The following is a 26,121-nucleotide window of genomic DNA, read 5'->3' on the forward strand; positions in this document are numbered from 1 at the left end:
AATACAAATAGCCAAGAAGCATATTTAAAAAATGCTTAATATCACTAATTATCAGGGAAATGCAAATTAAAACTACAATGAAATCTTACTCCATACCATTATAAAATAGCTACTATTGAAAAGGCAAAAAATAGCAAGTATTGACAAGAATATGGAGAAAAGTGAAACTTGGTACGGCAGTTATAGAAAAGAGTATAAAGATTCCTCAAAAAATTCAAAATAGGACTACCATGTGATCCAACAACCTCATTTCTGGGTGTATATTCAGAACAATTAAAATCAGCATGTTGAAGAGATATCTGCACTCCTACTTTTAAAAAAACAGTGTCTCATTCTATTGCTCTCTCATTCATATTGCAACATTATTCACAATAGCCAAGATATGAAATCAAACAGTCAACCTAAGTGTCCATCTATTTATGAATGGATAAAGAAAATGTGGATATAGACTACTACACATATAATATATATGAACATTATTTATCTTAAAATGAAGAAAATTCTCTTATTTGCAGCAACATTAATGAACTGGGAGGACATTATGCCAAGTGAAATAAGCTAGGCACAGAAAGACAAATGCTGCATTATCTCACTTCCATGTAAAATCTAAAAGCTTTAAACTTACAGAAGCAGAGAGTAGAATGGTGGTTGCCGTGAGCTGGATGTGAAGAAACAGGGATGTGTTGGTCAAAGGATACAAAGTTTTAGTTATGAAAAATGAATAAATTCTGGAGCTCTAATGTACAATATGGTGTTTATAATTATTAATATTATGTTGTGTACTTTAAATTTGCTAAGAGAGTAAATCTTAAATGTTCTTACCACAAAAATGTTAACTATGTGAGGTGATGAATATGATCATTAGGTTGATTGTGGTAATCACTTCACGATGTATATATACATCAATCAAAACATCATGTTGCACAAAATAAATACATTTAATTTGTCAGTTATACCTCAATAAAGGTGGAAAAATAAATTTTTGAACACTTAATATAGGTAAAGCTAAAAGTTATATATGGGGGATGGGGAAAGAGTGTATGTTGTGGCTTGGAGCAACAAGTAAAAGGATTACATCTTCATCTTCCACATAGTGTGGTTAAACAGAAAAAATAAATATTTTAAAAAATCAATTATTTTTACATTGTGGATGTAAATATCCAAAGCAGCAGCTAAATTAGTCAAAGTGCTTATCTTTGGGAAATAATAATGGAAGGAGAAGTAAACCAGAGAACTTTGTTTCTCAGAGTTGACCTTGTAGAACCATTTTTGACTTAAAAAAAGGATATATGCTGTTTTGATTTCTAAAAATTAATTAAAAATGATGATCACATTTTGTCTTTAATTTTTTTTTGTTTAAAACCTATCCATTTCTTCTCCCCATTTAATGTATCTTTTGACCATTTAAAATATAAAAACAGAATTTGGATTTAATCTAATGAAGAAGTTTGACCTAACAAAAGAGACTAATGGGGTTTAAGTTTATTCCACTCTACAAAAAAGAAGTCCAATTTACCCGTAGGTAGTATCATTAGTCTTTTAGGTCTGCATGTCTCTCTCTATGAGTTGGCTGAACTTTCCCAATCTTTGTTCTAATCAATAATCTTGTCTCCAGTCTAACATGGAATTGTGCTCTCTGACATAAAATCAGATACTGACTTACAGTCCTGTGCTATGTCACACAGCCTTGTCATAGATAGCTTCTGATCCACTTGCAAACTGTCAAGATAAATAAGTTTATTCAGATTATTTATATCTGTTTCCCCCACTAACTTCATACTTAGAAAATTATATCTGTCTAGTCCCTCTCCAACTTGATTTTGTATCTTTTAGCCTAATACATTGGCTATGACCAAATGCATGACTCTCACACCGATAATGCTAAGAAGGGCTGAAATGAATTGTTCGAATAAGAGACAGTCACTTTGTTTAGAAGGGAGTACCCCATGAGCCATGTGATAACATAGCTCCTTGAAAATCTAGTCAATCACCATTTTATAGTAAAAACCTATGAATTTTTGTAGCTTGGTGTCTTATTGCCTCTATTACATAGTTGCTTCCAACTTTTCTGGGCATCCCCAGAAAAGTGGAATCCTCCTGTGAATCAAGCAAATTTAGTAACCTCCAATTACTCAAGCACACTGAGCACATACCACATCTGCAGGAATAAACTAGGTATGGGATTAAAGAGATGTATAGAATTGAATCTTTGCTTAACGTATTTTGCCATTCTATATTTTTTTTTCAAGAGATCAAGTCTGAGCCCTCCCTGGAGAATTGTTGAAATAGTGCCTAATTTAGGTAACTAAGCATTTTAACCCTTTCTAACCTTTTATAATGTTTGTAATTGAACAAAACCCAGTACCAATATATAAGTAATAAATTTACCTTCAAAATACTGCTGTCAAAATTATGATGCAAACTCTACGTCACATTTTTGCATACCTTTTAACTCAGGAAATTCACTTCTAGAAATTTATTTTACAAAAATAATAAGAGATTGAATTGCAGGGGTGCTTATGCAAAATAAATAAGCAAAATGCCCTAAATGCCCAGCATTAAATATTGATTAAATCAAAACAGTACATGGATATGGTGGGATACTATGCTATCATTAAACATGATATTGTACAAAATTATACATTGACATGAAAAGACACATATAAAAACTTAGTGAAACATGTATAATGTTATTTAAGCTTTGTTGTGACACTAAAGTTTTTTTTCTTTTTAGTTTTTCTTATTACTAGAGTGAATGCATTTTCTTAAATATTCACCCTTACAGAAATGGCTACACAATTAATGGCAACACACCTCTCCCCACTTACTCCTACCCAAAGACACCTACTATTGACATTTTGATGGATATTTTCCTAGATTGTTTCATGTATGTCTTTTTCAAAAGTAGGATCACACTAAATGCTTCTGAAGCATTCTTTTCTTATTTAAAAAATACAGCGGACAGCTTCTAAGTGTGCACCATGTTCTTTTGTAAACATATGTATTTTAAATATATACACATATGTAAAGAGAGAGAAAGAGGCTGTTTAAAGAATAATTATTAAGTGGATATCCATACAACCACCACCAGTTTAAGAAGTAGATAATTTCTAGTTCCCCAGAGAATCTTCATGAGAACTTCTGATTTCATATCTGTCTCCTTCTTCTAGAGTAATCCCTCTCTCTCTATGATTGCTATGCTTTTGCTTTCCTAGATATTAAGTATATGTATATGTATGTTTAACTTTGTGAATGTATACCTCTGTATAAAATCATTAATTATATATTTTTAATTTTTTCTGTTCTTGAACTTTATGCAAATGAAATCAAAGGCATATTTTTGTGACTTTATTATTTATTGTGAGTTCTTTGTGAGTGATCACTTATGACATTTTAACAATTTTCATATGCATGTGGCTGTTACATAGCCACATAATATATATTTAAATAGGTCTTATGTGCCAGGGAAGGTTCTAAGCACATTACACAGATTATCTTGTTTTATGTAGTGGATAGGTATCATTATTAGTTTGATTTTACAAATTGGAAAACTGAGTTCCAGAAAAATTAAATAACTTAATGTAGGTCACACAGCTAGTAAGTGGTGTAGGTTATATTCTATCCTAAGGTGACTGACTTCATAGTCTATGATCTTAACCATAGTTCCAACCTGCTTTCTGTTATGGATAAGTATGCTACAGATGCCTTCTGCTTATTTATGGTTAATGCTTTCATATATTAAGAATCCTCCAAGATTCAATTTCATAAAGATATTTTAAATTATTATCTTACAGTTTGATGGTTTGCCTTCAATATTTAAGTGTTTTACCTACCTAATACTGATTCCAGCATGGGTTTAACTTAATTTTTTGACATGTTCAATTGCCTCAACACCTTTTATTGAAAAGCCTATGTTTTCCTTATTAATAATATAAAATACTAATTCTGTCATATATCAAGAGTCCATTTAATTGTAAATCTGTTTCTAGATCCCTGTTCTGTTCATTTGATTTATTTGTCTACTCATTCAACATCCTATATAAAGTTGCTCAGAATAGTCTCCTAATAATTTTAATTTTCTATCAGTATAGTGGCATATTCTTTTTTATTCCTGATACTGATTATTTTGGTCTCTCTTTTTGTCAGTCTTATCAGAAATCAGAAGTTTAGCAATTTTTTATCTTTGCAAAGAACCAACTTCTGGCTTTGTTGAATTTCTCTAATATTATATGTTTGTCCTTTTTTTTAAATCAATTTCTGCTTCTGTCTTTCTTAACTTCATATAATTTCACTACTCTTTTTCTAATTTCTTAAGATGGATGCATAGCTTCGCTTATTTTTTTCTAACAGCATTTTAGGCTACACATTTTTAAGTTCTGTTTTTGGTACATTTAAGTTTTAATATATTTTGTTACTGTTCAGTTTAAAACTTTTTACTTCTACTATAAATTCTTTTTGGGCCCATAAATTATTTAGAAGTAGGTTTCCAACTTTACAAACTTAGTGTTTTTAAATTATCTTTATATTGATTTTTAAGTTAGTTGTACTGTAAACAAAGAACTTTGTCATTAGTTTTCCAGTATTTGAAATGCATTGAGTGCTGCTGTAAGGGCCAATATTTGGTCAATTTTGTGAATGTTCTCTTTATTCTTGAAGTGAATATGCATTCTGCAGTTGTTTGCTACACAGCTTATAGGTGCAAATTTGATCAAGGGCTTAATTGTGTCCTTCATATCTTTTATATTTTTATTGCTTTTTTCTTGGCTTTATTTATCAATTTTGTATTAAAAATTTTTCACCATGGGTGTAGATCTTGCTGTTTCTTGTGGAAGTTCTATAAGGTTTTGCCTAATATATTTTGATGCTATGTGTTATTGATATAAAATTTAACATGGTTTAGAGTTTCCTGGGGTGAATTAATGAATACATTACAATAAATTGAACTTCTTTATCTCTAGCAATGGTTTACTTTATCCATGAAATCCAATTTTTCCCTTATCAATTTAATAATATGAAACTTTATTGCTTAGAATTTATTGGACATATCCTTTTCTATCCTGTTATTTTAAGCCTTCATAACTGTTTTACTTTAAAGGCATTTTGTAAATGGCATAGAATTGAATTTTATTCTATCCTAGACAGATATTCTTTTGTCTGAAAGATTAATTCAGTTTTATTAGCTATTACTACTTACATATTTGGAGTTAAATCTACCAACATATTTTGTATTTCCATTTGCTCCATCTTGTCTTACGTCAAATATTAAGTGCCTGTATATGTGATGATCTGTTTCTAGACTCTGTATTAACCTACTGTTCTACTAACCTACTGTTGTTTGTTGTATGTCAATACCACTGTGTCTTCCTTGCTGAAGCTTTACAATGAATTTTGACATCCAAGCATATGAATGTAATAATCTTCTTTTTCTTTAAGATTTTCTTTGTTACTTTTTGGCTTTTTACATTTTATTATATATCAAAATCAGGTTGGTAATTTTGTGATTTTTGATAGAACTATTTTGAAAATTTAAATTAAAATTTTTATTTGTTTCTTGCTGCTAATGAATAAAAGTATAATTTTTGTACATTGGCCTTGTTTCTAGTGATTTTAATTCACATTTTAATGATTCATATTTACTATGGGAATGATTAGATTACAAATAGATTCTTCTATCCTTAGTTTTCTATTTCTTTTTCTTTCCTTACTTCACTGGCCCTCTAGAACAATGTCAAACATAAATGGCGATAAAGAATAGCCCTGTTTTATTCCTGATTTTAGGGATAAAATTATATTTCAGCATTAACTATAGAGTTTCTATAATTTGTGTTTATTTTCTAAGTATATATAGACATTTTTATCACATTAAGAATTGTTTCCTTCTATTGCTAGTTTGCTAAGAATTTACTCAACAATTAATATTAATATTAAATTGTTAGCAAATGTATTTTCTTATCTATTGAGATCATTATGTAGTTTTCTTCTATTATTTCATTAATATGCTAATTTACATTGGTTTTGAATGCTAAATTAATTTTGGATTCCTAACATAAGCAGCACTTTTTCTGACATGTTGTCATTTTTATACTCATTGAATTCAGATTGTTGATGTTTTTATTTATTTTTTAATTTACAATTAAAAATTATATATATATATATTTATGGGGTACAACATGATGTTTTGACAGATTCTTGATATTTTCTTTAGAAATTGTGCAACTGTATTTGAAAGACATTGTCCTGTAATTTATTTTCTCATAATGTTAGAAAACCCTGGCCTCATAGAAGAAATTAGACACTTTTATTATTTGGAAAAGTTTGTGAAGATTTCTGTTATTTTCCCCATAAATATTTAATAAAATTATCTAGTAAATTTATCTAGGATATGGGTTTTCTTTCTGGAAATGTGTTTAAATTATGAATTTGATATTTTCAGTAGATATGAATAGTGGTTTGTGGGAATCAGTTGATACTGACACTGGCTCAGGGTACATTTTGCACACCTCTTTCTAACTCTCTGCTCAGTGATGTCATGCAAGTAGCTTAAAATTAGCCATTGTGGAAATATTTGCAACACAAAAATCAAAAAAAGTGTGGATTATTTTTTGAGAACTGAAGGAAAACTTACATTTTTCACTTCTTCCTATGTTCATTTTTTTAAGTTGCGATTTCCAAGGTATTTGGTTTCACCCAAATCTCCAAATTTATTGGCATAAATTTGATGATAAGTGCTTCATTATATTTAATGATATGCAATAGTGATCTTTTTCATTACTAATATTATGTATTTGTTCCTTCTCAATATTTTTCCTCAGGTATGTGGTCAGAAATTTTTCAATTTATAATTACTGTTTGTTTAAAAACCTTTTATACTTTTGTTATCTTCTCTGTTATTTTTCACTCAATTTCATTGTTTTCTGTGTTTTTTTTATAACTGTTTCTTTTAGTTTTCTGAGAAAAATATAACGTGGAATGTTTTCTAACTTCTTAAGATGAATTATTAGATTATTTATTTTCATCCTTTTTTTGTTTAATATTTACATTTAAGACTATAGTTTTTCCTTTAAATACAGTGTTAGTGGTATACCTGAAGTTTTTATATATTTACACACTCATTCACTTCAAAATATTTTCAAATTTCCATTGTTATTTGTCTCATGGGTCGTTTATTTTTTCAAGGCTAAATTTTCAAACATTTTGAGAGTTACTAGTTATTTTTTTACTTTGATTTGTAGTATAATTGCATTATGGTCAGAAATTATAGTTTGCATTATTGCAATGCTTCAAAATTTGGTGAGGCTTGCTTTATGACCAAGCATATGGTGGATTTTGGCAAATGTTCTCTGCATACATGAAAAATATGTCCGTTCTTCAGTTACTGCTTTAGTTCCCAATTAGGTAATTTTTGTTAATCACATTTTAAAAATTTTCTGTATACATACTGTTTTATGCATTTGTTCTAACAGTTAATAAAAGAGTTGCTTTAAACTCTCCCACTATAATCATGGATATCTAGTTTCTATTTCTATTTCTCAATATTCGAATTATATATTTTAAGCCTATACTAATAAAATACCTGTTGATTTAGAATTGCTACATTTTCTTGATGAAATGGCTCCTTTTAAATTATGAAATGTCCCTTTTCATCTTTAGTAATTCTCTTCGCCTGGATTTCTACTTTATCTTTTAGCAGTATCACTATGCCAGCTTTCTTTTGAATAGTGTTTGCATGAAATTTTTCTGTTGATCCTTTTATGTCCAAACTTTTTGCATCTTTATATTTAATGTGTGTCTCTTGCAAGAAATATTTGTATTTTAAAATTCAGACTAATAATATTTCATCTGTTTGTTTAATATTTAGTTTATTTGATATATTTGAGTTCAAATATATTGTTTTATTATTTGATTTTGTTGCTCCACCTATTGTTTTTGTTTATTTTCTGTCTTCTTTTAACTTAAGTATTTTTACTAGTCTCTGAGTGGTCACCTTAGAGATTATACTGTGCATTCTTTACTCATTAAAATTCTGATATAACATTGTTCATTAAAGTATAATTAAATTTGCTCTTCCCAAACAGTGAAAGAGCTTTAGGATACTTTAATAATATACTTCTCACTTTCTTTTATTCTGTGTTTGTCGTATATTACTTTTTGTGTATTTATTTAAAATGCTGTAAGTCATAATTATTATTTTTAATATAGACTGTTTATTTAGCTTTAAACATATATTTACCCTTTTCATAGCTATTTATTCCATTCTGTGTGTCTGTTATTCTCTCTGGAGTCATGTTATGTTGTTCCTGCCTGAATAATTTCCTTTAATATGTTCTTGAATATTTCCTTTAATGCACATATACTAGGGGTGCATTTTCTGATTTTGCATGTTAGAAAAAAAATGACTTACTCACTATCAATTTTGAAGGATATTTTTAATGGTTACTGAATTCTGGTTGGATAGGAGTTTGGTCTTGCTTGGTTTTGTTTTCGTACTTTTAAGACACCATTCCATTATTTGTGTCAAGCAACCAGTCATCAATTTTATTGTTGCTTCTTTGATAGTATTGTGTCTTTTAAAAAATCTTGCTACTTCAAATTTTTTCCCTTGTGTTGCCAGTTTTAGTATGATATTACTAGTGATGATTTTCTTTTTATTTGTAATCCTTCAGATTTGTAGTGTTAATTGAATGTGTGGCTTCATGTATTTCATCGTTTGAGAAAATCTCTCAGGCATTATCTCTTCAAATATTGCTTTATGTCCCATTCTCTCCTTTCCTCTTGGGACTTGATTTTTTTTTTAATTTTAGAAAATTTTTACACTAATATAATATCTTCCCTGTGTTTTATTTTTCTCTTTGTCTCTGTACTTCAATGTAGATCAACACTATCCAGTAGAAATTTCTATGATGGTAGAAATTCTGCAGTGCTAATTTGGTTACCATAGTCACATGTTGAATACTTCAAATACTTCAAAAGTAGCTAGTGTGTTATGGGCTGAACAATGGTATTCCCCCTGATACTCATATGTTGAAAGATGAATCCCCATTGGGATCATGTTAGGTGATGGACTTTTGGACTTTTGGGAGACAGTAAGATCATGATGGTGGAGACCTCATGATGGAATTAAGGAAAGGTAAGAGAGGGCTTGCTTCTTCTCTCTCTTGGCCGTGTGAGGAAACCAGGATGAGGGCTTTCACCAGAACCTAACCATGCTTGGCATCTTGTCCATTGTGTGTGTGTATGTGTGTGTGTGTGTGTGTGTGTGTGTATAAATACAATATTTTCTTTATCCATTCGCCTGTCAATGGGCACTTCAGTTGTTTCCATATCTTGACTATTGTCAATAATGTGCAATGAGCGTGGGGGATACAGATATCTCTTCAAGATACTGATTTCATTTATTTTGATTTGGGTTTTCTCATAGCATGTCAGGGTAGTAGTATTTTTTTGTAAGGTGCCTCTGGTCTATAATTTTTTATATTTCAACAAATAAATAAAAGCTACATGGCCTTTTATGACCTAGCCTTGAAAGTCACATAGCATCACTTATTGTACTCTGTAAGTACAATCATTGTACTCTATTGTACAATCATAAACCCATCCAGTTTCAGAGGGAGGAGAAACTGACTCAACTTCTCAATTGGAGAGTTTCAAAGAAGTTGTCACTATATTTTATAGCCTCCAAAGTCTGTTATTTGACTATAATTTATTTACTTTAACCTCGTATGTAAAATACATTCTCCTCTTCAGTTTCCCTCCAAAAATCTCATTCCATTACCACACTATGCCCAGATTTCAGGGTCTGATCAAATAAATCAGGTCTAAGTGTGGATGAGGATCCAGTTTACTTCCTCCACTATAGTTGATCTCATTCTGAATCTCTACTAACTAAAGATATTATTTATTTGCCCCTCATATACTCAGCATGCAATGGTAGAGTAGGCATAGATATACCTATTCAAAAAGTAAAAATTAGAGGCACACAACAGAAAACCTGATACTGAGTTTGAGTATCTTCTTCTCAAAGACTCAAACACTGCAACGTAGCCAGGTAGTGCAAATAGTAATGAATGATTGCAGTGAGTTGTAAGAGCTCTTAGGTACTTACATAGATATATAGGTAAGCATTTTAAAATGAAGAACTGTCATTTGTGTATGTCCAATTTAAGTATAAATATTTGCACAACTGCAAATTGATAATTGAAATTTTATCCAGCATATAACAGAACCAAAGACAAGAACCACATGATTATCTCAATAGATGCAGAAAAGGCTTTTGACAAAATTCAACAGCCCTTTATGCTAAAAACGCTCAATAAATTCGGTATTGATGGAACGTACCTCAAAATAATAAGAGCTATTTATGACAACCCACAGCTAATATCATACTGAATGGGCAAAAACTGGAAAAATTCCCTTTGAAAACTGGCACAAGACAGGGATGCCCTCTCTCACCACTCCTATTCAACATCGTGTTGGAAGTTCTGGCTAGGGCAATCAGGCAAGAGAAAGAAATCAAGGGTATCCAGTTAGGAAAAGAAGAAGTCAAATTGTCCCTGTTTGCAGATGACATGATTGTATATTTAGAAAACCCCATTGTCTCAGCCCAAAATCTCCTTAAGCTGATAAGCAACTTCAGCAAAGTCTCAGGATACAAAATTAATGTGCAAAAATCACAAGCATTCTTATACACCAGTAACAGACAAGCAGAGAGCCAAATCAGGAATGAACTTCCATTCACAATTGCTTCAAAGAGAATAAAATACCTAGGAATCCAGCTTACAAGGGATGTAAAGGACCTCTTCAAGGAGAACTACAAACCACTGCTCAGTGAAATCAAAGAGGACACAAACAAATGGAAGAACATACCATGCTCATGGATAGGAAGAATCAATATCGTGAAAATGGCCATACTGCCCAAGGTTATTTATAGATTCAATGCCATCCCCATCAAGCTACCAATGAGTTTCTTCACAGAATTGGAAAAAACGGCTTTAAAGTTCATATGGAACCAAAAAAGAGCCCGCATTGCCAAGACAATCCTAAGTCAAAAGGACAAAGCTGGAGGCGTCACGCTACCTGACTTCAAAGTATACTACAAGGCTACAGTAACCAAAACAGCATGGTACTGGTACCACAACAGAGATATAGACCAATGGAACAGAACAGAGTCCTCAGAAATAATACCACACATCTACAGCCATCTGATCTTTGACAAACCTGAGAGAAACAAGAAATGGGGAAAGGATTCCCTATTTAATAAATGGTGCTGGGAAAATTGGCTAGCCATAAGTAGAAAGCTGAAACTGGATCCTTTCCTTACCCCTTATACGAAAATTAATTCAAGATGGATCAGAGACTTAAATGTTAGACCTAATACCATAAAAACCCTAGAAGAAAATCTAGGTAGTACCATTCAGGACATAGGCATGGGCAAGGACTTCATGTCTAAAACACCAAAAGCAACGGCAGCAAAAGCAAAAATTGACACATGGGATCTAATTAAATTAAAGAGCTTTTGCACAGCTAAAGAAACTACCATCAGAGTGAACAGGCAACCTACAGAATGGGAGAAAATTTTTGCAACCTACTCATCTGACAAAGGGCTAATATCCAGAATCTACAAAGAACTCAAACAAATATACAAGAAAAAAACAAACAACCCCATCAAAAAGTGGGGAAAGGATATGAACAGACATTTCTCAAAAGAAGACATCCATACAGCCAACAGACACATGAAAAAATGCTCATCATCACTCGCCATCAGAGAAATGCAAATCAAAACCACAATGAGATACCATCTCACACCAGTTAGAATGGCAATCATTAAGAAGTCAGGAAACAACAGGTGTTGGAGAGGATGTGGAGAAATAGGAACACTTTTACACTGTTGGTGGGATTGTAAACTAATTCAACCATTATGGAAAACAGTATGGCGATTCCTCAAGGATCTAGAACTAGATGTACCATATGACCCAGCCATCCCACTACTGGGTATATACCCAAAGGATTATAAATTACTCTACTACAAAGACACATGCACACGTATGTTTATTGCGGCACTATTCACAATAGCAAAGACTTGGAATCAACCCAAATGTCCATCTGTGACAGACTGGATTAAGAAAATGTGGCACATATACACCATGGAATACTATGCAGCCATCAAAAAGGATGAGTTTGCGTCCTTTGTAGGGACATGGATGCAGCTGGAATCCATCATTCTTAGCAAACTATCACAAGAAGAGAAAACCAAACACCGCATGTTTTCACTCATAGGTGGGAACTGAACAATGAGATCACTTGGACTCGGGAAGGGGAACATCACACACTGGGGCCTATCATGGGGAGGGGGGAGGAGGGAGGGATTGCATTGGGGAGTTATACATGATATAAACGTCATGCACATGTACCCTAGAACTTAAAGTATAATAAAAAAAAAAAAAAAAAAAAAAAAAAAAAAAAAAAAAAAAAAGAAATTTTTATCATATATAAAATTACACTGATCTTTTGTTCACTCAAATTTGAGAGTTAAATCATCCAAATTTTTAGAGATATTATAAATCTGCAATAGACTTTGTCCTAGGTATCTGGTTAAATCATCTTCTACTGTAGTTTTTTCTCCTTTTCAATCCTTAAATCATAATAATTTCATACTTAATAAGTTTGGACGATGAAAACTGAGGCCTCTTTCATACATACTATATATAATATGCTTCCCTGCCTTATGTGGATGTTGCATCAGGGAATAATATTGTGAGGATAAGAGACATGTAGACATCTCATGGCTAATAAATTTTCAACAAATATTTTAGTTGTTTTCATTTTAATTCTGAAGGAATCAGAAAGTGTCCATTTTGGTTTATAAAAAAAAGCATAAATGTATCTTCTAAAATGCCATAAATAAGATACCAATTGGCAGATTTATTGTTGATCTATGTTTAATTTAAACTTGTTTTTGGAATATAGGAAACATGGTGAAAGGAAACTGATAGCTTTGAAAAGATATATCGTCTGAAACTCTATACTACATCACTCATTTTAAATTAAGACTTGATATGCTTCCTGAATTATATTAGAGGTGGAAAGAGACGGAGTGAGGTTCTGTTCTTCAGAGTGGGAAAAACAGAAATTAAAAACCTTCTGAATCATTGATTTCATGAAATATGTCAAATTATTTGCCATTGTACATGTAGCAACCTCTACCCTGAAGTGTGCTGATTGGTGACAAATGTATGTGTTTAACTCCTTATGGTTACTGGTTTTTGCATCTTTGTGACAGAATATTGAAGTTTATTTTTTGTTTAGAGAATTTATCAATATACATGAGTGTAATCCTGTTTATCTTGGTATTTTAAATATGTTGTTAGTGTTTAAGTGTAATATTTTACAAACATATATCAAATAAGTAGGTTAGAAATCTTGAAAGACTTTTTTTGATACAGTAAATTTCCACACCAACAGTACATCATTGGCTGAACTATTGTGAAATACATGTGGCACAGATGAAGCCACCTATCTTTGAAAACAACCTTTATTGAGTGTTTTCAATATGCCAGGTATTTTCTAACCATTTTACATTGATTGTCTCTTTATATTCTCATAACTCCAAAGATACGTGGTATTATTATCTTCATTATAAACATGAGGAAACTAAGTCACCCTATTGAATGTGGGAAGATTCAAGGTGAAGGAAACAGTATAAATGAATTCACAGAGGGAAGAAGCATCATGGTATATGTAGAAAAATACTAACAGTTTTATGTGGCTGAACCTTGAAGTTTAACATAACAGGGTTTGGAGAGGATGCTGAAGAGACAGGCAGTGGCTCTTTGATGAAGATATTTGTATGTTATCTTCTAGAGCAAGAAGCCAATATTTGCTATATTGTATTAACTAAAAATTGTTAGTTTATATTTACATATCAACAAATACATAAAGTTAAAGATGTACTAAATGGCATATTCATTAAAATTCCATTTATTTTTCTTCGTAGTCAAGAAGTTTTCAAAAATTTCTAGCTAATTTATAACTTAGAATAATATATATTTGCTTCTACCTTGAATTCACTCTTTTGGCTTTAGCATTATCTTCTTTCTTTATCACTTTTGTGGACAAGATTAAATGTCATTTGTCATAATTTTCAAGAAGCAGAAATCTAAGCAACACACTGAACATTTAGGGACATAGTTAGAAAGAGAAGATACTTCTGAAAAGACTTACTTGGCCAGAGATGCATTAGATCAAGCTTATGGACCACAGGATGTGTTTTTCTGTGAGAAAAAATGACTTTAAACAGACACCTACATATGTGCTCACATAGTCATATTTTAGAGTCTATTTAAGTCATTATATCAGAATCTCAGCTTTCTAAGGGTTTTCTTTCAACATAAACATAATTTCTAGGGTTTCATTTAAATATAACTAAGATATATGTTATTACTGACTCTGCTAGAAACTCCCTGAATGGAATTACAGAATTATCATTTTGATGTTAGAAGATCAGAGCAAATAAATGATTTACTAGAGGACAAAGTGAAAGGCAGAAGAGAGCTTAGAGAGCAATATAAAATGTAAAGATGTTAAGCATAAAGCTTTGGAGCTCAGAGTTTAGTAAAGACCATTCTCCCACTAAAATGTTGAAATAGGATTGAGCAGAATTATTCACAATTCCTGTCCCGGTTTCTAGCTTGTACATCTATTTCATTGTATTTGGTGCGTAGACACCAGTTATGAGGCAGTACACCAACTGGATAAAAGTGTAGGTATGCTCTGGAGGCACACAAATTTAAATTTAAATGCCAGTTTTGTTGTTTGCTCTCTGGCTAGCCTTGGATGAGGATGAGGTGCTTACTTTATTGAACTCTACATTTCTTTCTCTCTAACATAATCATAATAATAGGATTGACTTGTTATGTTGTTTTGGGGGAATAAATGTAACTAAAGAGCCTAGAACCATGACTGGTATTCATCTACAGGATTCTATCTCCTTAATTAAGCATAAATATGCCAATAAAGTGTGAATGTTCATTTCTATGGAGAGGTATGCAAGAATTATTTTAAGGATATGACTATCTGTAAAATACATACACATATTTCTCTCTTATATGTGTTAGTTAAAAAGGATAGGCCGGGCGTGGTGGCTCACGCTGTAATCCCAGCACTTTGGGAGGCTGAGATGGGCGGATCACCTGAGGTCAGGAGTTTGAAATCATCCTGACCAACATGGTGAAACCCCATCTCTACTAAAAATACAAAAATTAGCCAGGCGTGGTGGTGCATGCCTATAGTCCCAGCTACTAGGGAGGCTGAGGCAGGAGAATTGCTGGAACCCAGGAGGCAGAGGTTGCAGTGAGCTGAGATCAAACCACTGCACTCCAGCCTGGGCAACAGAGCAAGACTCATCTCAAAAAAAATGGGTGGGTCGGTGGGGGGATTGATACAGGAAGTTAAGAATGACCCAGATAATCCTAGAAAAGGTAAAAACAGAAAAAAGATTAACAGCTATCACATTAAATAGTTACATGGAGAGAAGGAATAACCGAAGAAGTTTAACTTTATAATTAGTCACAAGTCACCCAAGAAAGGTTTGATTGCAGAGAATTTATCCATTGTGTCCTTGGAGATATGCCTTCTCAGTGATCCTAATGTAACAGAGCAGCTAACCGAAATCTATGTTCTTTTCTTCCTCCTGGATATTCAGGAAGACTGAATTTTCCTGTCCCACTTGTAGTTTGAAGTGGCTTTGCAACCGAATATTCAATGATAGAGGGGTGCACTATTTCCAGGTGTGACCTCCAATAACCATACCTGCTTTTCCATGCAGTTTTCTCCTATGGTTGACTAGACTAAAATTATCTCTCAGAGGAACCTTGGAAACATTTTAATAAAGACAGCAGTGACTTCTAAATATGTGGAGGAGAGGCAATATGCCAACCTGTTTACTAAGTGCCTATTGGTAGATGTGCTAGAAATGAACTTCCATAGTATACCTTGTTTCACTGCCCTTTGCTTTATTGTGCTTTACAGATGTTGCATTTTATATAAATTAGAGGTTAGTGGTAACTCTGCATCAGTCCAGTCTGTTGGTGTCATATTTCTAAAAGCCTGTACTCATTTCATGTCTCTATTTCACATTTTGATAATTCTCACAATATTTCAAACTTTGTCACTATTGTATCTGTGATGGTGATATGTGATAAGTCATCTTTGATATTACTGTTGCAATTGTTTTGGGGAGCCATAAACGGTTCCCAGACCAAATGGTGAACTTAATACAAATTTTATGTATTCCGACTAATCCACTGATAGGCCATTTTCTCATCTCTGTTTCTCTCCTTGGGCCTACCTATTCCCTGAGATAGAATAATATTGAAATTATGTTAATTAATAACTCTACAATAACTTCTAAGTGTTCAAGTGAAAGTAAGAGTCACATGTCTCTCGCTTTAAATCAAAAGCTAGAATAATTAAGCTCAGTGAGAAAGATATGTCAAAAGCTGAGGTAGGCCAAAAGGTAGGCCTCTTAGCCAAGTTGTGAATGCGAAGGAAAAAATCTTGAGGGAAACTGAAAGTGTTATTCCCGTGAACATATGAATGATAAGAAAGCCAAACAGCCTTATTACTGATACAGAGGAAGTTTTAGTGATATGGATAGAAAGTCGAACTAGTCACAACATTACTTTAAGCCAAAGTTTAATACACAGCAAGGCCCTAACTCTTTTCAATTCTATGAAGGATGAGAGAGATGAGGAAGTGCATAAGAAAAGTGTGAAGTTAGCAGAGGTTGGTTCATGAAATTTAAGGAAAGAAACTATTTCCATTAACATAGAAGTGCAAGGTGAAGCAACAATTGCTGGTGTAAACACTGAAGCAAATTATATTGAAGACCTGGTTAAGATAAGTGATGCAGGTGGCTACCCTAAAAAACAATTTTTAATGTAGATAAAACAGTCTTATATTGGAATAAGATGCCATCCAGGACTTTCATGCTAGAGAGGAGCAGTCAATGCCTGGATTCAAAGCTTCAGAGGACGGGCTGATTCTCTTGTTAGCAAATAATGCAGCAGGTGACTTTACCTAGAAGTGAATGCTCATTTACCATTCTGAAAATCCTAAGTCACTTAAGAACTGTACTAAATCCACTTTGCCCATGCTCTATAAATGGAACAACAATGCCTGGATTACAACACATCCGTTTACAGCATGGTATACTGAATTATTATTATTTTGTTTGAGATGGAGTTTCACTCTTTCGCCCAGGCTGGAGTGAAATGGCATGATCTTGGCTCACTGCAACTTCCACCCCCAGGTTCAAGTGATTCTCTTGCCACCCACCACCATGCCAAGATACTTTATTTTTAGTAGAGACAGGGTTTCACTATGTTGGCCAGGCTGGTCTCAAACTCCTGACCTCATGTGATCTGCTCACCTCGGTCTCCCAAAGCGCTGGGATTACAGGCATGAGCCACTCTGCTCGGCCGGTATACTGAATATTTAAGCCCACTGTTGAGACCCACTACTCAGGAAAAAAAAAATTAATTCAAAATATTACTGCTCGTCGGCAACATACCTGGTCACCTAAGAGCTCTGATGTAGATGTACAAGATGAATGTTGCTTTCATGCCTGTGAAAACAACATCCATTCCATAGCCCATGGACAAGGAATAATTTCAACTTTCAAGTTTCATTATTTAAGAAATACATTTTGTAAGGTTATAGCTGCCGTAGATAGTGACTCCTCTGATGGATCTGGGCCAAGGAAATTGAAAACCTTCTGGAATGGGTTCACCACTCTAGATGCCATTAAGATCATTTGCCATTCATTGGAGGAGGTCAAAATACCTACAGTAACAGGAGTTTGGAAGAAGTTGATTCCAACCCTCAAGGATGACTTTGAGGGATTCAAGACTTCAGTGGAGGAAGTAACTGCAGATGCACTGGAAATAGAAAAACTAAAATTACAAATGAAGCCTGAAGATGTGATTTAATTGCCAGACTCTCATTACAAAACTTGATTGGATGAGGAATTCTTATGGATGAACAAAGTGGTTTCCTAAGGTAAAATCTACTCCTGGGGAAGATGCTGTGAATAATTCTGAATTGACAAGAGATTCAAAACATTTCTTATACTTAGTTGATAAAGTAGTGGAAGTGCTTGAGAGGATTGACTCAAATTTTGAAAGAAGTTCTACTGTAAGTAAAATGCTATTGAACATCGCTTGCTACAGAGAGATCTTTCATGAAAGAAAGAGTCAACCAGTGTGGCACACCTTAGCATTGTCTTATTTTAAGAAGTTTCCAAAGCCATTCCAATCTTCAGCAACCCCCACATCAGCAGCCATCAACATCAAGGCAGGATCCAAGAGCAGCAAAATGACTACAACTCACTGAATACTAGGATGATGGTTAGCATTTTTAAACATTTTAGCAATAAAGTGATTCTTATTATTACTATTTTTAGACACAGGATCTTGCTCTGTCACCCAGGCTGGCGTGCAGTGACACAATCATGGCTCACTGTAACCTTGAACTACTAAGCTCACACAAAACCCCTCCCTCAGCCTCCAGAGTAGCTAGGACTATGGGTTTGTGCCACCATGCCTGTCTAATTTTTAAATTTTTTGTAGAAATGGGGTGTCATTATGTTGCTCAGCCTTGTCCCAAACTTCGTGCCTTAACTGATCCTCCTGTTCCAATCTCCCAAAATACTGGGATCACATGCATGAACCACTAAACCCAGCTGACAATAAAATATTTTAAATCAATGTATATACATTATGTTTTGAGAAATAATACTGTTCACATTTAATATAATACAGAATAATGTAAGCATAACTTTTATGTGCACTGGGAAACTAAAAAATGTGTGTGACTTATTTTATTGCAAAATTCATTTTATTGCTGTGTTTTGGAACCAAGACTGAAATATCTTTTAGGTATGCCTAAAATATCTTTTAGGTATGTTGGATTTGAGACATACATTTGTGGATTCATTTGTTACAGCAGCTAGTATTACCCTATTTAGTTATTGATTACAATAATATGGTAATGAGATATAATGAAAATTAAACTAAAGTAGGATATCAGATATCTATTCTTGTTGGACTTTGATTAGGAAAAAGAGGCATAGGGAGAGGAGTTGCAAGTGGGAAAGGGATGTAGAGAAGGTGGGGATCCTATACCTGTATTGTGTTTTGGTCAAATTGACAATTTTGGTGTTGTCAGGCAGGCTGCAAGTAGTGAGGGGTTCTTTAAGAGCCAGGTTGAAGTGAATGCACCATAGAAGCCTACAGCAGGACTCACTTGAAGCTGGCTCACACAGACATTAGGATCAGGAGGTTTTTGGAACATGCTTTCAGGATCAATACCCATGAAGAAAAAGAAGGAACCAGGACTGAGCTGGGAAGAAGTTGGGTTGTGATGCAGCCTTAATGAAAGCCCAGTCAATCCCATGAAGACCTCTGAAACTGGATAACCCTTGAAGGTTTTCCAAGTTGTAAGGAGGGAGCTGTGCTTTTATACTTGCAAAGCAACTAGTCGTTCGTCTCTGTCTGCCCGCTAGAAGGGGCACATGTCTTTGAGCAAGGCAGCGCTCTTCAGCCAAGGGAAATCCCCAGAGTGGGGCTGACAGTTAAGGGCTGTGCTGTCTGCTCTTGGTCCAACAGTATTCCCAGAAGCTTGGGGAATACCTTCTTCAGATATTACAAAACCATCTCAGTTGATCAAGACCTAGATAGAGTTGGTTAATTTTTAAAATTTGCAAAAGAAAGACCTCATTAAAAATACATATTATAGTTCAATATTTTGTTTTAATTTAATATATAAATACACATTTATTGTCATACTTTTAATATGGAGCCAAAGCTTATTCTTTCTTCTTACTATTTTTAAAATTTTAGTTTCAGGGGGCACATGTGCAGGTTATATGAATACATTCCATAATGCTCTGGTTTGGGCTATTGAATCCATCACCCAAATAGAGAATGTAGGTAGTTGTTCAACCATTTTTCCCCTCCCTTCTTCCCCACTTTTGGAAACCTCATTGTCTAGTTTCATCTTTATATCTGTGTGTCAATTGTTTAGATCCCACTTATAAGTGAGAACATGGTGTATTTGATTTTTTGTTTCGCAGTTAATTCTAAGTGTTAATTCATTTAACACTTAATTAAGATATGGCCTCCAGCTCCATCCATGTTGCTGCAGAGGACATAATCTCGAATGGCTATGTAATATTCCATGGTACATATGTACCACATTTTCTTTACCCAGTCCACCATTGATAGGCACCTAGATTGACTTTGCTATTGTGAATTGTGCTGTGATAAACATATGAGTGCAGGTGTCTTTTTTGGTAGAACAATTTATTTTCTTTTGAGTGGATACCCAGTAACGGGATTGCTGGATCAAACGGTAGTTCTATTTTCAATTTTTTGCAAAATCTCCAAACTGCTTTCCACAGGGGCTGAACTAATTTACATTCCCACCAACAGCCTATAAGTGTTTCCTTTTCTCTGCATCCATGCCAACATATGTTAGTTTTTGACTTTTTAATAATAGCCATTCTGACTTGTGTCAGATGGTATCTTATGGTGGCTTTAATTTGCATCTCTCTGATGATTAGTAATGTTGAGCATTTTTTCATGTTTCTTGGTCACTTGTATGTCTTCTTTTAAGAAGTGTCTCTTCATGTCCTTTGCCTACTTTTTAATGGAGTTATTTTGTTGTTGGTGGTGATTTGTTTAAGTTGCTTATGGATTCTGAATATTAATCTTTTTCTTGGATGCACAGTTTATGAACATTTTCCCACATTTTGTAGGTTGTCTGTTTACTCTGTTGATAGTTTCTTTTGCTGTGTAGAAGCTCTTTAGTTTGATTAAGTCCCACTTGTTAATTTTTGTTTTTGTTCCATTGGCCTTTGAAGTCTTAATCATAAATTATTTGCCTAGGTCAATTCTGGAAGAGTTTTTAACTAGGTGTTCTCCTAGGGCTTTTTTAGTTTAAGGTCTTACTCTTGTCTTTAATCGATATTCAGTTAAGTTTTGTATGCAGTGAGAGGTAAACGTCCAGTTTCATTCTTCTGAATATGGCTAGCCAGTTTTTTCAGCACCGTTTATTGATTAGGATGTCCTTTCTCCATTGTTTATTTTGGGAAATGAAAGCACAATACTTGCTACCACAAAAGCACATGTAAGTACAAAGCCCACAGACCCTATAAAGTAACTATACAATTGAGACTATAGAGCAACTAGCTGCAACACTATGATAGGAACAAAGCCTTATATATCAATATTAACTTTGAACATAAAGGCTTAAATCCTTCTCTTAAAAGACATAGAGTGGCAAATTGGATAAAAATCAAGACCCAACTTTATGCTATTTTCAAGAGACCCATCTTGCATGTGATAAGTTTACTTTGACCCCTTAGGCTCAAAGTAATAGGATGGAGAAAGATCTATCATGCAAATGAAAAATGAAAAAAAAGAGCAGGGATTGCTATTCTTGTATCATATAAAACAAATTTTAAAACAACAACAGTAATAAGGGACAAATAAGGGCATTATATAATGATGAAAAGTTCAAATCAACAATAATTTAACCATCCTAAATATATATTCACCTAACATTGGAGCACCCTTACTTGTAAAACAATTACTCCTAGACCTAAGAAAAGAGATAGACAACCATTCAATAACAGTGAAGGACAGCCAGGAGCAGTGGCTTACGCCTATAATCTCAGCACTTTGGGAGGCCGAGGTCAGGAGATCGAGACCATCCTGGCCAATATGGTGTACCCTGTCTCTACTAAAAATTCAAAAATTAGCTGAGGGTGGTGGCATGTGCCTGTAATTCCAGCTACTCAGGAGGCTGAAGCTGGAGAATCACTCGAACCTGGGAGGTGGAGGTTGCAGTGAGCCAAGATCATGCCACTGCACTCCTGCCTGAGGACAGAGCAAGACTCCATCTCGGAAAAAAAAAAAAAAAAAAAAAAAAAATTATATGTATATATATATATAAAAGTAGTGGAGGACTTCAACACCCCAATGATTGCATTAGACAGCTCATCAAGGCAGAAGACCAACAAAGAAATTCTGGACTTCAGTGGGACACTTTACCAAATCAACCTGATAGATATCTACAGAATAAGCCACCTATCAAACACAGAATATACATTCTCATCTGCACAAGGAACATTCTCTAAGATTGATCATAGGCTCAGTCATAAAGCAAGTCTTAATAAATTTAAAAAAACTGAAACTATACCAAGCATCTTCTCAGACCACAGAGGAACAAACTTAGAAATCAATACCAAGGAGAACTCTTAAAACTAAACAAATACATGAAAACTAAAAAACTTACTCCTGAATGGCTTTTGAATAAATAATGAATTAAGGCAGAAATCACAAAATTATTTGAAACAATGAAAAGACTCACACCATATCAAAACCTCTGGGCTTCAGTAAAAGCACTGTTATGAGGAATCTTTACAGTGGTAAATGCCTACATCAAGAAGATAGAAGGATCTCAAATTGACAACCTAATGTCACACCTGGAGGAGCTAAAAAAAAAAAAGAACTTAACCTAAAGCTAGAAGAAGAAAAGAAACAACTAAAATCAGAGCAGAACTAAATTATATTGAGACCAAAAAGTTATACAAATAATCAATGAAATGAAAAATTGGTTTTTGAAAGGATAAACAAGATTGATAAGCCACTAGCCAGATGAACAAAGAAAAAAAGAGAGAAGACTCAAGTGAAATCAGAAGTGACAAAAGTAACAATTGATTCCGCAGAAATAGAAAAGATTATCAGAGACCACTATAAATATCTCTGTGTATGCAAACTAGAAAACCTTGAGAAAATGAATAAGTTCTTGGAAACACACCACCTCCTAAGACTGAACCAGGAAGAAATTGAAACCTCAAACTGAACAATAAAAAATTATGAAACTGAATCAGTAACAGAAAAATTACCAACCATAAAAAGTGCTGACCAGGCATATTCACAGTTGAATTCTTCCAGATGTAAATAGAAGAGATAATATCAATCTTACTGAAACTATCCAAAAAAAATCAAGGAGGAGTAATTCCTCCCTAACTCATTTTAGAATACTAATATCACCTTGGATACCAAAATCTGGCAAGTAGATGACAAAAAAGGAAAACCACAGGCCAATATTCATGATTAACATAGATATAAAAGTCTTTAACAATATACTAGAAAACTGGATCCAGCAGTATATCAAAAAGAAAAATCACCACAACCAAGTGGAGTTTATTCCTGGGATGCAAGGATGGTTCAACATGTGGAAATCAATAAATATGATCCACCACATGAACAGAATTGGAAACAAAAACCAAATTATGATCTCAATAGACACAGAAAAGGCATTTGATAACATCAAACACCGCTTCATGGTAAAAGTCCTCAACAAATGAGGCATTGAAGATACTTACCTCAAAATAATAAGAGTCATCTATGGCAAACCATTAGCCAACATCATACTGAAAGGGCAAAAGTTGGAAGCATTTTCCATAATAACTAGGACAAAACAAGAATGTCTATTCTCACCACTCCTATTCAACATAATACTGGAAGTTGTAGACAGAGCAATTAGGCAAGAGAAAGAAATAAAAGGCATCTAAATGGGAAAAGAGGAAGTCAAGTTATCTCCATTCACTGACCATATGATTTCATATCTAGAAAACTAAAGATTCCTCCAAAAGACTCCTAGACCTGATCAATGGCTTCAGTAAAGTTTCAGGATACAAAACTGACATACAAAAATCAGTAGCACTTCTTACTACTAATAATGTTTGAGCTGAGAATCAAACCAAGAATGCAATCCCACTTCCTAGAGCCACACACAAACTAACTAAATAAATAAATAAAACACCTAGGAATACATCTAACCAAGAATGTGAAAGATATCTACAAGGAGAACTACAAAACACTGATGAAAGCAATTATAGATGACAGAAACAAACAATTGGAAAAATATTCCATAATCATGGTTTGGAGAAATCAATTACTAAAATGTCCATACTGCTTCAAGCAATCTGCAGATTCAATGCAATTCCTTTCAAATTACCAATGTCATTTTTCACAGATGTAGAAAAAAATTCTAAAACTCACATGGAACCGAAAAATACCCTGAATAGCCAAGGAAGCCTAAGCAAAAAAGAACAAAGCCAGAGGCATCACATTACCCAACTCCAAACTATACTACAAACCTACAGTAACTAAAATAGTATGATACTGGTACAAAGATAGGCATGTAGATCAATAGAACACAATAGAAAACCTAGAAATAAAGAATAAAGCCATACACTTACAATTAAGCTTTTTCCTTTAAATGCAAGTTACCAGGTGGGTATTCCTCTTTGTTGATTAAACAACACTTGTAATGAATTAGCTACAGTTTATTGTTTTAATTTTTTTTGAATGAACCAAGAACTTAAAGATACATGCAAAGATACCTGAATTTAGAATTTTGGTAAATTTTTTTTTTTTATAAATACATCTTCCATCTTTTAGATACTTCTTGTTCACTTAACTTCAGGGAAAGACCACCTCATTCTATACAGAGGATAATCAAGTGCTATAACTTCTACCTCACTGTACTTTCCTCTCAGTACTTACAGACAAAACAGAGCTAACCTTAAGAAAGCTCTAAGTCAGTTGGTCCCCAGTCAAACATTATTTTTTTCAAGATAGACATTTCAAATTGTAGATCAGCTTGTTGTTGAATAGATTCATTTTTTTTTGTTTTTTGCAGTTAGCCTCCAGCTGCAAGAATCATTACTTTTGAACTATGTATTGAACTATGTATGGTACACGGCAAATTTGGAGATATTTGATATTTGAAAACATAACTTTTAATCATTATTCTTCTTTCAGAAATGTGAGCAATTAGAAGTTAGAATGAGTTATACTAATACATTTTCAGGTGTCATAATCACATAAATTAATTCAGAACTTGTAGGCTTCTAGCTGTCAAGAAAAAAAATCTGTCATATACAGTGAAGATTTTTAAAAATTATTATCTCTAATTATTATCTCTTATTGAAAAATGTCATTATTCCAATTATAAGTACCCTTGATTCTAATGAACTAGGATTCCATATGTGACACCTTGTATTTTTCTATGAAAATAGCTTAAAATATATTAACACAGAAGAATATAAAACATGAATATGATAAACATAGATTTAAGCCCTTCTTCTCAGGGTACATTCCCAGGGCACATTTCATGAAGATATGAAGAACAGTAAATTGTTTTTAGTGTGCTTAGGAAATGTCTGTTATCTGGTCCAAATCTGAATTATCTTTGTTCTTGGTGACATTTTATCATGTAAATGGGAATGAGTCTTGCCACAGGTCTGCAAATGAAATTTTAGTCTGTTTGAGCCTCTCCTCTGAATATTGAAATTTTGTGCACAGAAAAATCCTTTGCTTTTTATATAAAGGTATTTGCTAAATGATTATTATAATGTATTTTTATGTTGGTGTGTACTGTGAAATAATTTACAAACTTTATAGCATTCTGGTCTAATCATTAGTATTTTAAATATTAACTGTGAATATTTGTATTATGCCTCATTAACATGATAAAGTTAACAGTCTTTAAGTTTGATAACCTGTGTGATTTCTAATTCATATAAGTTGTATTTAGATTCTGTGAGTTCTCTGCTCCCTTGCTCTTTTAAAAGATGAACAGCTTTTCTGGGAATACTGGTTACTATACTTCTTGGGTTGAAAATTACATTTATTCATTCATTTTTTAAAAAAAACTATAAAGCATACGGACATGGAAAGAACGTCAGGGGAGAGGTACAAATACAGAAAAATTGTGGGACCTCTTTTCTGGAGATTATTAAAAGGATAAATAGGATAAAGGATATATCATGGATAAATCGCTATTGGTCTCATTTGTTAATAGGAGTCACCTGCCAAAGAGGGCAGTGCCTGGAGGTCTCCTAGCTTCTTGGTAATCCTCTACTCTAAGACATGTTCAACAGCATTTGACATTGGCTGGTTTGGGTCCAGGACAATGCTTTTTTTTGGGATACAGGGTTTATCACAGAATATGTTTATGAAATTGTAGCAGAGCTGAGTGTTAAGGGCA

General features: G+C 33.5%; 1 protein-coding gene across 9 annotated transcripts in view; it reads left to right on the forward strand.

Moving 5' to 3' along the window:
- The window catches only part of TNNI3K (TNNI3 interacting kinase), a 309,994-nt gene that overhangs the window by 49,122 nt on the left and 234,751 nt on the right, over window positions 1-26,121 (forward strand). The gene's annotated exons all lie outside the window — the stretch shown is intronic.

Source organism: Trachypithecus francoisi, unplaced genomic scaffold (assembly GCF_009764315.1).
Source record: "Trachypithecus francoisi isolate TF-2019V2 unplaced genomic scaffold, Tfra_2.0 Lachesis_group12, whole genome shotgun sequence".
NCBI lineage: Eukaryota > Metazoa > Chordata > Mammalia > Primates > Cercopithecidae > Trachypithecus > Trachypithecus francoisi.